Source organism: Nannobrachium achirus (genome assembly GCF_963921795.1).
Source record: "Nannobrachium achirus genome assembly, chromosome: 12".
NCBI classification, from domain to species: Eukaryota; Metazoa; Chordata; class Actinopteri; order Myctophiformes; family Myctophidae; genus Nannobrachium; species Nannobrachium achirus.
The window spans coordinates 22,177,532-22,188,269 of NC_137832.1; positions in this window are offsets into that span (position 1 = coordinate 22,177,532).

The following is a 10,738-nucleotide window of genomic DNA, read 5'->3' on the forward strand; positions in this document are numbered from 1 at the left end:
AATATGTTTGGCGTCAGTTTTTAGAAAAACAATGTAAATGGTGCTCTCAACTTAAAAGTCTTCGGAGTGTGATGGGTGCACCGCTGATCAAAAAGGCACAAAGATAAGGAAGGAAGGAAGTCGTCAGCACCTATGGTCAGCACTCACAAATACATATGTAACACGCACAGCAGAACAAGGAAACAGCCCTTCCTCACCCTTTCTGAGAAATGGGTTTGAGTGTGAAGTCTGGTTTTAGTCTGGCATGACTGACATGGCTAACATTATGCGGTTCACACACCCAAAAGTGTAGACTTGCTGGGTTCCGTTCATAGACTTTTCAACAGGTTAATCAATACAAATTCTTAGAGTTTATCTATCAACAGGGGTTGACACCAGGCCTAGAATTTTGTCTTTTTAGGGGCAAGGCCACTTGGCCTTTGGTGTTGTCCATTTTTTGAGGGCACAAAGGCCAAATGCTAGGGCAGGAAGGCCATCAAATAAAACAAGATTTTAGTCCATTGAAATAATGAATTGAATTTAATTGAATTTAAGGGTTAAACTTACTGCATTGGTTTAAAGATGAGGTCTTAAAAAAATTATATATCAGTTTAGTTTAGTTCAATATCACTAAACCTTTCTTTCCTTTTTTTCCATCCAGCTCCATCCAGTTCCATGTATGGTACACAAATACGTAAGGCTTCACTTCCTTCTAGCAGTCAAATGATTTGTGGTTGGTCAGAAAGAGTCTTTCCAAGTTCCCTTTCTTCACTATCACGGCATCGTTTTTGCAATTCATTGACCCATCAACAAATATTGTTTTATTCTTTTGTCTTTTGCCAAACTCATGAGAAAGAGTGCGTAAGAAAGACGTAAGTTGTGTGATGTAAGGTATACCAGTGGAACAAGTATTAGCAAACATTACTTCTCTCTCTGTCTTGTCTTGCATTGCATCCTCACCTGATGCAATCATGTAGCCAACACGACTTATTAATCATCCTGACACTTTACCAGTCCCCAAAATAATTCAAACAAATGCTTTATTATTATTGAATATTTAGGATAGATTATGTACACATGATAACCAAAATACTAAATGTGCCACGGACTTGTCCATGTCCGTTCCACAGACACGTTTGTCCGTGTACAGACATGTTGATGACCCCTGCCGATGTAGATCGGCTATTTGAAGTATTTTAAAATGTTTTCCAAAATATAAAAAAAGGCAAAGAAGTTTATAGGGATAGGGGTACAGTCAGCTGGAGTAAGGCCACTGTGGCCTCAGGTCATGCCATTGGTTTGAGGGGCACAAGGCCAAACTGAGGGGCAACGACGGCCATGGCCTTCATTGCCTCCCTGAAATTCCTGCCCTGGTTGACACTAAGGTCTCAGAGGCACTTCCCTGTCGGGCAAGTACAGGTCATGTTCTACTTAATAAATCGTTACTTTCTGGGGCAGTGCAATTAAAAAATGTCATACCTAAATACCATCGAATCCAAATACCAAATACATACATAGCTATGAATGATTATGTCTATAGTTTCACACTTGTTATTTTATATTTTAAAGTGTAGTAACAGTGAAAACAGCATAGTGAACAGTGCTCTTATTTTATATTCCACAGACCAGAAAACAGAGCACGCTGGCCACGTTCAGGTGTTTTGTGTTTATAGACAGTTGCGTCCCCTCTCAAATGAGCACTTGCCCGGGGGGTCCGCTCACTATCCCCTTGCCCGGTCGGGCAACCTGAAAGCAAACTTCACCTGCTGTGCTGCCCGAAAGGTTTATTTACCTGCCGGGGCAGGTGGGCAAGCCTTAGTGTCCCCGTATCAATCAAGATTACAATTTGCTAATCGTATCCCGTATCGCAGCTGACTATCCAGGTCATGGGATCCAGGGCCTTTGCTACGGGCCTTTGCCTTATGACAATTGAGCGACAAGCGCACCATCTGAGTTGGCAAGCTGTGGTTGACCGGAGCATTCTGAAAGTTTGACGTTTCATTAGTCCGGCATGCGGTTAGGGTTCGGGTTAGGGTTAGAGATGGTGTTACCAATGTGGAGAGTCGGACGAACGCAATATCGGAGTAATGAGACGTCTGAACAACGCTATGCACCCGTGGTGGACATAATTGTTTATGCATGAAGCAAAACATGCACTCCTTTCACCCATCTCAACCAGTCAAGCTGTCTCAGCAGGAGGTTTTCCCTGCCATCAAAGGAAAACCAATATTACAACAGGTACTACACTACCTAGATTAAAACCACTGGAAGAAATGTGTTGTTAGCCGTTTACCCTAATGCTTACTCGTTCCCTTCTTTAGTTTTTTGGCACCCAAACGTAGTTTAACTTCGACTGTGCAGTTGACCTTGTTCGATTTTGTTTAAGAAGAGATTCATGAGTTTTGTTTTGTTTTACTTTATTATCATTACTGGCTGCTTTAATTGTTTAATGTGACTGAAATCATTTTCTCCACAGCCCAGCAAGTGAAATACGTACAACTGGGACAAACGCTTGAATTGGATCCAGTGCGTTCCTCTCTTACTGAACCCCTCACTGCCATCCTGTGGAAACATGGCCCCAATAAGATAGCAGAATGGGATATGGTCTTAGGTCCTGAAGTGGATTACTACGGGACATATAAAGAACGCACAGAATTGAATACAGTCACTGGCAAGTTGGTCGTCAACATGTTGACCATAGAAGACAGTGGAACGTATTCTGTGCACGTAAACGGTCGATTGATCCAGACTTACGCAGTTAAAGTGATCAGTAAGTATGAATTGTGTCCTGTGAAGGATGGTTCATATGTTCATGTGTGTACTTCTACCATCTGTCTCCAGAAGAGAAAATGTAAATTTGAATGGTTAGGGTTAATGAATGTTTTCTCATTAGCATTCTTGATTGTCAATGCAAGGATTAAGGATTAACGAATGTGTCCAAATTGGGAGAGTGTTTTTGCAGGTCGTTCAGTCAGACTATATCAAAAAAGCAACTGGGTTAAGGCAGCTGAAGCTTGTGATTGGCTGCACGGAGGTGCCGAAAGTCAGGGGGATGGAGTTACACCTAACGTCCGGGCTACACCAAGGCTTTTCACACGCGTCAGTGCGTTTGCAGGGCGTGCGCACGTCTGCGAGTTTGGAAAGATCCAATCAATGTGTATCAATTCAGCCGGCTACACCAGGTGCACGGATAGCGCAAACCCCGGATACGCATTCCTTAGGATCAGTTATATTTTGTACCTGTACGTGTGCGTATGCGTTTTGTACACAGACCCTCCGGCCGTAAACCTAACCTTAATGGCCGGACTACACCAGAAAACGCGCGCGTATGCGTGCGTTGTCTGTGCGTGTGCGAAAAGCCCCTGGCTACACCAAGGAGGGGGTATATGTGCGGGAGACCAGAGAGTCTGTGTACAAAACGCATACGCGTATGTAAAAAATAGAACCGATCCTATTTTTACAGCATGCGTATCCGTGGTTCGCGCGATCCGTGAGCCTGGTGTAGCCGGCTGAATTGATATACATTGGATCTATCCAAAACGCGCATACGCACGCACGCCCCGCATACACGCGCATACGCACTGACGCGCGCAAAACGGCTTGGTGTAGCCCGGCCGTAACCCTAACCCTAAGTCCCTAACCTCAGTAAATCGCTGGTGAATGCTAACCTGGTGAAATGCTAACCTGCCGACGCTGATGAATGCTAACCTGGTGAATGTTAACCTGGTCGGGCCAACGGGAGGTTGTCTCCACCTTAACCGAGGTGCATTTTTGATACACTCGGACTGAACGACCTGCAAAAAATACTCTCCAGTCTAAATCAGTAGGATGACCCGTTTGAGCTTGTAGATCAGCTATTTTCACTACATCTCAAAGTTATTTCTTCTAATTTATGGAATTTCTAGATTAGCAAAATGTTGTTGAATTTATTTTTAATTCATGAAACATTATTTTATTAAAAAAAATAATTGGGAGAGGGGATTTTTTTAAATCTTTTAAATAATTAAAAACTAAATAGGAAATCTTACTTGCGAGTTGCGACCCATGAAAATGTGTCCGCAACCCACAAATGGAAGCCGACCCACTGTTTGGGAAACAGTGTCAAATGCATAGTCCCTGTTACTTACTGTGATGCTGCAATGAATAATTTGTAAGCTGTAAATGTACAACTATTTCTGATGTTGAAAAGTTATGGATTAGGGTTTTATGGCAACAGATGCATATAGGAGAACAACCGGCATCCATCTCATTGCACTTTGACTAGTAAGTAGGGTTGCCAACTCCCAGAGTTTCAAATACGGGACAGTTTCTAAGTAAACATGCGCCGCCGAAGGCGGCGCCGAAAAATCGCATATTTTCAGTTATAAAGTTGGCTAAAACGGGCATTTTCCTATATTAAATCATATTTTTCCTTTCACAATATTAATTCGGGTGTCTTTGGGCCGAAAAATCTGATATTTTCGGTTATAAAGTTGGCTAAAATGGGTATTTTCCTCTATTAAATCATATGTTTCCTTTCACAATATTAATTCGGGTGTCTCTCAATTTTCCAAAACATATCGCCTAGGTCTACCTGGTCCTTATGTGCCCACTCTCTGGTACCCAACACTAGTTTAATCATATTGGCATACAGCAATAACCATTAGGTTTTAAAAACAAAATCAACGCATGCTTATGTTATTTCACATACCAGCCTGTCTGGGGTCGCTTTAGTTGGCAGACAAGATTACTGTAGTGTTCCCAGGAATACCAATATCCATGGCTTATTTTCTGTTGCTTGCCTGCTTTTTCACCTTTTTGTTTAGCCTATCACCTATCATGGATTCATGTCTAATATGTTTGTACACAATCTTCTGTCACACGTTTTTTTAAGACATTAAACAATGTTCTGAGCCGAGCACTGTCGTATGGTCGCTCGCACGCACTCGTTTCGTCTCTCGCAGGCAACTTGTGGAGTGAACCTACAGCCCATGCTTGGGAAGGGAGTGTGTAGGGGGCGGAGACTGTGTCTTAGCAACACTCAGAGCCGTATGTTAATAAGCCAATCAGCTGCTTACAAACAGCGCAGCGCCTCTCACAGCAATGGGATGCAGCACTTATCGTCTCAGAGGAGAGCAGAGTGGAAGTGGAAGCTCTCTGACAGGCAGAATCGCTGTCATTTCTCAATTAAATCATCCCGTCATTCATATTTATCCCCCAACCTTAAAATACGGGACAAAGAGCGTCCCGTTTCAGTTCAATACGGGACACGTCTTTTAGTTTCCAAAAAAGGGACGATCCCGTATTTTACGGGACGGTTGGTAACCCTACTAGTAAGTGATATTCCCCAATGTTTAGGGCTTGATATCAAGTTACCATTGTATCCAATATAAAATGGACCCCCAAATTGACACTTATTAGCCTATGGGGGACCCCCATTTGAAAAGATATGCCGGGACCCCCATGAGAGAAGATATTTACAGCTCTATAGCTGTGATTCTCAACCATTTTAATTTCAAGGACCCCCAATTTAACATACATTAATCTACAGACACCCATTTTTTTTAGGATATCTACCTTGACTCAAGTCTCATGAACTTTTTTTTTTTTTTATAGTTTTGTTTTACTTTATTATCATTACTGGCTGCTTTAACTGTTTAATGTGACTGAAATCATTTTCTCCACAGCCCTGAAATACGTACAACTGGGACAAACGCTTGAATTGGATCCAGTGCGTTCCTCTCTTACTGAACCCCTCACTGCCATCCTGTGGAAACATGGCCCCAATAAGATAGCAGAATGGGATATGGTCTTAGGTCCTGAAGTGGATTACTACGGGACATATAAAGAACGCACAGAATTGAATACAGTCACTGGCAAGTTGGTCGTCAACATGTTGACCATAGAAGACAGTGGAACGTATTCTGTGCACGTAAACGGTCGATTGATCCAGACTTACGCAGTTAAAGTGATCAGTAAGTATGAATTGTGTCCTGTGAAGGATAAATGTTATGGTTCATGTGTGTACCGGTACTTCTACCATCTGTCTTCAGAAGAGAAAATTAAAAAAAATGTAATGGTTAGGGTGAATGAATGTTTTCTCATTAACATTCTTGATTGTCAATTCAAGGATGAAGAATTGTGTCTAAATCAGTAGGATGACCCGTTTGAGTTTGTAGATCAGCTAGTTTCACTAGTTATTTCTTCTAATTCATGGAATTTCTTTGACTCTACATTGAATGTATGTTCAATTCATGAAACATTATTTTATGTTTTTTTGGGAGGGGGTGTTTTTGAAAATCTTTTGATGAAAGAAAAAAACTAAATAGGAAATGTTACTCGTGACCCATGAAAATGTGTCCGCAATCCACAAATGGAGGCCGACCCACTGTTTGGGAAACAGTGTGCTAGACCAATGGTTTTCAAATGTATTCGTACAGACTGCAGAGGACACCCAAATTGACACTTATTAGCCCAGGGTCCCCCATTTGAAAAGATATGCCGGGACCCCCAGAAGACTCAGAAAGGGTGGGAGAAGAAGAGAATAGAAAGTGAAACAAATGCCTAGTCCCTGTTACTGTGATGCTGCTGCCTCCTAAGCAATGAATAATGTGTAAGCTGTAAACTATTTCTGATGTTGAAAAGTTATGGATTAGGGTTTTCTAGCAACAGATGCATATAGGATAACAACCGGCATCCATCTCATTGCACTTTGACTAGTAAGTGATATTCCCCAATGTTTAGGGCTTGATATTAAGTTACCATTGTATCCAATAAATATAAAATGGGTGATGAATGGGAGGTGTTTGTAGGCTACAGGCCTTTCCTGATTGGAAATCACTTAAACCATAACAGTGAATGCAGAACTGCAGATATGTAGCCCACATGCAAGCAGATTCACTTTGCACTCTGCTTGCACTGTTTGATGCTGGTGGTGGGAAACTGGGCATGTTGCTGAAATGCAAGCTGTGATGAAATGTTTAATCCCTTGAAGCACCCATGATCTCCAACAACTTTCACCATGATAGTTAGTGCTCCTAGTGGGTTTAAAATAATATCAGCCAGTCATTTTGAAGTGGGTATATTTCATGCCAGTGTGGACAACTCCTGTTAAGGCTGGGCAATTACACCTTACAGCTCAGAGCGCGGCATGCTGCGAGCTTGTAGATCTGCTATTTTTGAAAAATCTTGAAAAGATTGCGTAAGTCTTTGAATATTTCAAATCCTTCTAATGTTTTTTGAAAAACCTATATGTTTCTATGTCAGTGGTTCGCAAACCTTTTCATGTGAAGGACCCCCAAAATGCTAAGTATTTGGCCACAGACCCTTTGAGATGGGGTCCGTTTCCTCATTAGAACGTTCCAGCTGAAGTCCGGAGAAAACATCAACACCAGAAAATATGAGCTTTTCGTTCTTTTTTTTTCCCAACAGAGGATGTCCCAAAGCCATCAGTGAAGGCCACGCCACTGGCATGTGGACCTCTCCTAGCCAACTGCACACTGGACTGTGATGGTGGAGACGTCACAGATTCAGGCCCAGTCACCTATCGCTGGAAGAAAGATGACGAATGGACGGCGCCCTCTGACTCTAATCAGATGATGATCTTCAGTGATATGGATTGGAAGGTTAAAATCTTCATTTGTAAAATTATGAACATGTTCAGTGTCATGGAGAGTGATCCCAAAGCCAACCCGCTTTATCACAAAGGTAAGTAATTTACTCCACAATGTGTAACATTGATACAAGGGGTTAAAGGAGAATTTTGGTCCAAAACGTCTATCTTAGAAAAACTTGGTCCACGTGTCCCTTTTTGAAAAGATGCAATATATAGTCTATTATATTGTTGCGACCGAAGGTTGCAGTATACCATGAGAAATGTTGCAGCTTGTTCGTCCGTCCGTCCGTCCGTCCGTCCGTCCGTCCGTCCGTCCGTCCGTCCGTCTGTCCATTAGTCAGTACACATTTGTACTGTCTATTGGTTCCCTTGTCACTGTGACATCACAGCTGACATCACAGGTGACATCACCTATGTAAAAGTCCATATTTGGGTATTCCCCAGAATCTCTTTTTTGCCCATATATGCAGATCCCTGATGTCATCGATATACAGTATATCACTGGGCAGATGGCCAAGCCATGGCCCATATCTGTGTGGCTGGTTCAGATAGGGATCTCCATGTATGGGCATAACAATATTGTATGCATATGGATTCATAATTATTATTAGCATAAAATAAAATAAATAAAATAATAAATAAAATAATAAATCCATATATGGGCATACCCAGAAACAATAGCCGTTTTATGCCCATATATGGAGATCTCTGATGTCATCAATCCCAGGCCCTAACTGGCCCAAGAGCCTGCTTTACTCTGATTTACACCCTCCCTCCCCCGAAAACTTTAATATTAAGTCCATAAATGCATATGGATATATATTAACACCTTCTAAGCCAAGGGGGGCCCCTTAATGTTAAAACCGTACTATATCGCACATCCCCCCAGGGACTCTCAGCCACGTCGTACATTCCCGGACTTTGTCTTTAAAACCGGAATAAAAGCTTTTGATCCGAAAATCGGCGATCGTCTAACCTTCCCTAGTCACCACTCGTGCACTGATAGCTCATGCAGACCGTGCATGAAGCAGAGGTGACGTCAGCGCCTCTCCTTCTCCAAGGCACCTTCCACCCATCCGTTTACTGTCTACACACTCGAGCTCCTCCTGCAGCCTTGCTTGGGGCTATGCTAGCGAAACTTTTCAGTTCTGTTCTTCAGTCACACATGGACTATTTGCGGGGACATTTACGTGAAAGGATCGCGCACGCGAAACGCACGGGGACATCGACGATCGGCCAAAACCCCCATTCTATCCCAACGGAGATCGAGAAAATCATGGTGAGTTACTGGCCTGGGGGAAAAAAAAAAAGAAAAAACAGCGGCGCTGTTCAAGATGGAGGGGCTGCGGGGTCATGTTTATAAACATAATATTATGTCTCAGATCACAATACAATAATAGAAATTTCACGGCTAATCTACCAACCACCATTCTATTTCGGACTGCAACGTGTTAATAAAGGATAAAATAAATAAAATGTCCATATACAGTATGGGCGTTCCCAGATGATGCCCATATATAGAGATCCCTGTCCCAATGTCATCAATATTAAGGACATATCTGGGAATGCCCATATTTGGTAATGCCCATATATAGGCATGTTTTGACATAACATTGTTGACTATATCATGCAGGGGTCTCCATATATGGGTAACTGGTCCGATATACATCACTGGCCAGATGGCCAAGATTTGGATCTGTCCGATTTTCCATATTCCATCCTGATTGTCTAAGATTGGCTTAAGATTGCAGGATTGGTCCATTTTTAACAAAAGGTCTCCAATCATGAACACAGCGTGCAATTTTGGTGAAATCGTGCACGCACATTCCCACTAGGCAGAGGAAGAAATGCAACTTAAACATTTTCACATCAGCCTCAAGGCTGATTTGTGTTTTTGCCTATAACTCCTCCACTGATCAGTGTAAAACTTTGTAGGCACTCCCTTTGCCCTGCATTTTTCACATCAGCCATCAGCCTCAGGCCACCAGGAGCCGACTTATGTAAAACCCATTTTTTGATATTACTCCTTAAGATTTTATCCAAAAATTACACAAATCAGTTTACAGTATCTCTATAATAGTCATGTAATAAAGCTGGATCTGTCAGATATTTCATATTCCATCCTACTGTAATTGGCTATTTGAACAAATCTTGAGCGGAGCTTTTGATTTCCAAGATATTCTGCCCGCACATTCCCCTATTCACTAGGTCAAGGAACAAATGCCACCTTTTTCACATTGGCCTGTTATAGCTCCACCAGCAGGTCGACTTTTGCAAAACTCATTTTTGGAACAAAATGCTTCAAATCATGCATGCATCGTCCAATCGCCGTTAAAGGCAGAAGAAGACGTGGCAACCGTTTCACATTGGCCTATTATAGCACCAACAGGAGGCCACAATAACCCATACTGTAGATATAAAAAGCCAGATACCTCATCCACCGCTGCAGTTCATTGGTGGGATTCGTAAAAAAGCATTGGTGGAAGTGTGGAAGGCACTCTGCCGCTCAAAGTGACTACAATCACAGCGTGTCTTTTCCAGGACTTACATCCAATTAAAAGGAGCTTTTTTTTGGCATGAAGAGACAAACGTGTAGGTGTAGCCCTGCCGTAAACCTAACCTTAACCCTAACCCTACTGTAAGTACCCTAACCTCAGTAAATCGCTGGTGAAATCGCTGGTGAACCCACAAATGGAAGCCGACCCACTGCTTGGGAAACAGTGTGCTAGACCAATGGTTCTCTAATGTATTTGTGCAGAGGACCCCCAAATTGACACTTATTAGCCTATGGGGGACCCCCATTTGAAAAGATATGCCGGGACCCCCATGAGAGAAGATATTTACAGCTCTATAGCAGTGATTCTCAACCATTTTAATTTCAAGGACCCCCAATTTAACATACATTAATCTACAGACCCACATTTACTTTGGAATAATAATATAATAATAATAATAATAATTAAAAAGAAATTGTAAAAAAAAAAAAAAAATTAAGTATTATTATTCACTGATATTCCCTTATTGTTATTAAAACTAGACCAGGTCAACCTGGTTGTGCCAGACCCCCTGTCTGTCATCATCATTTATGACATCATGCCTTTTGTAGGCATGTCATCATCATGTCATCATCATATATACCCTTTATATAGAAAACCCGGACAGACC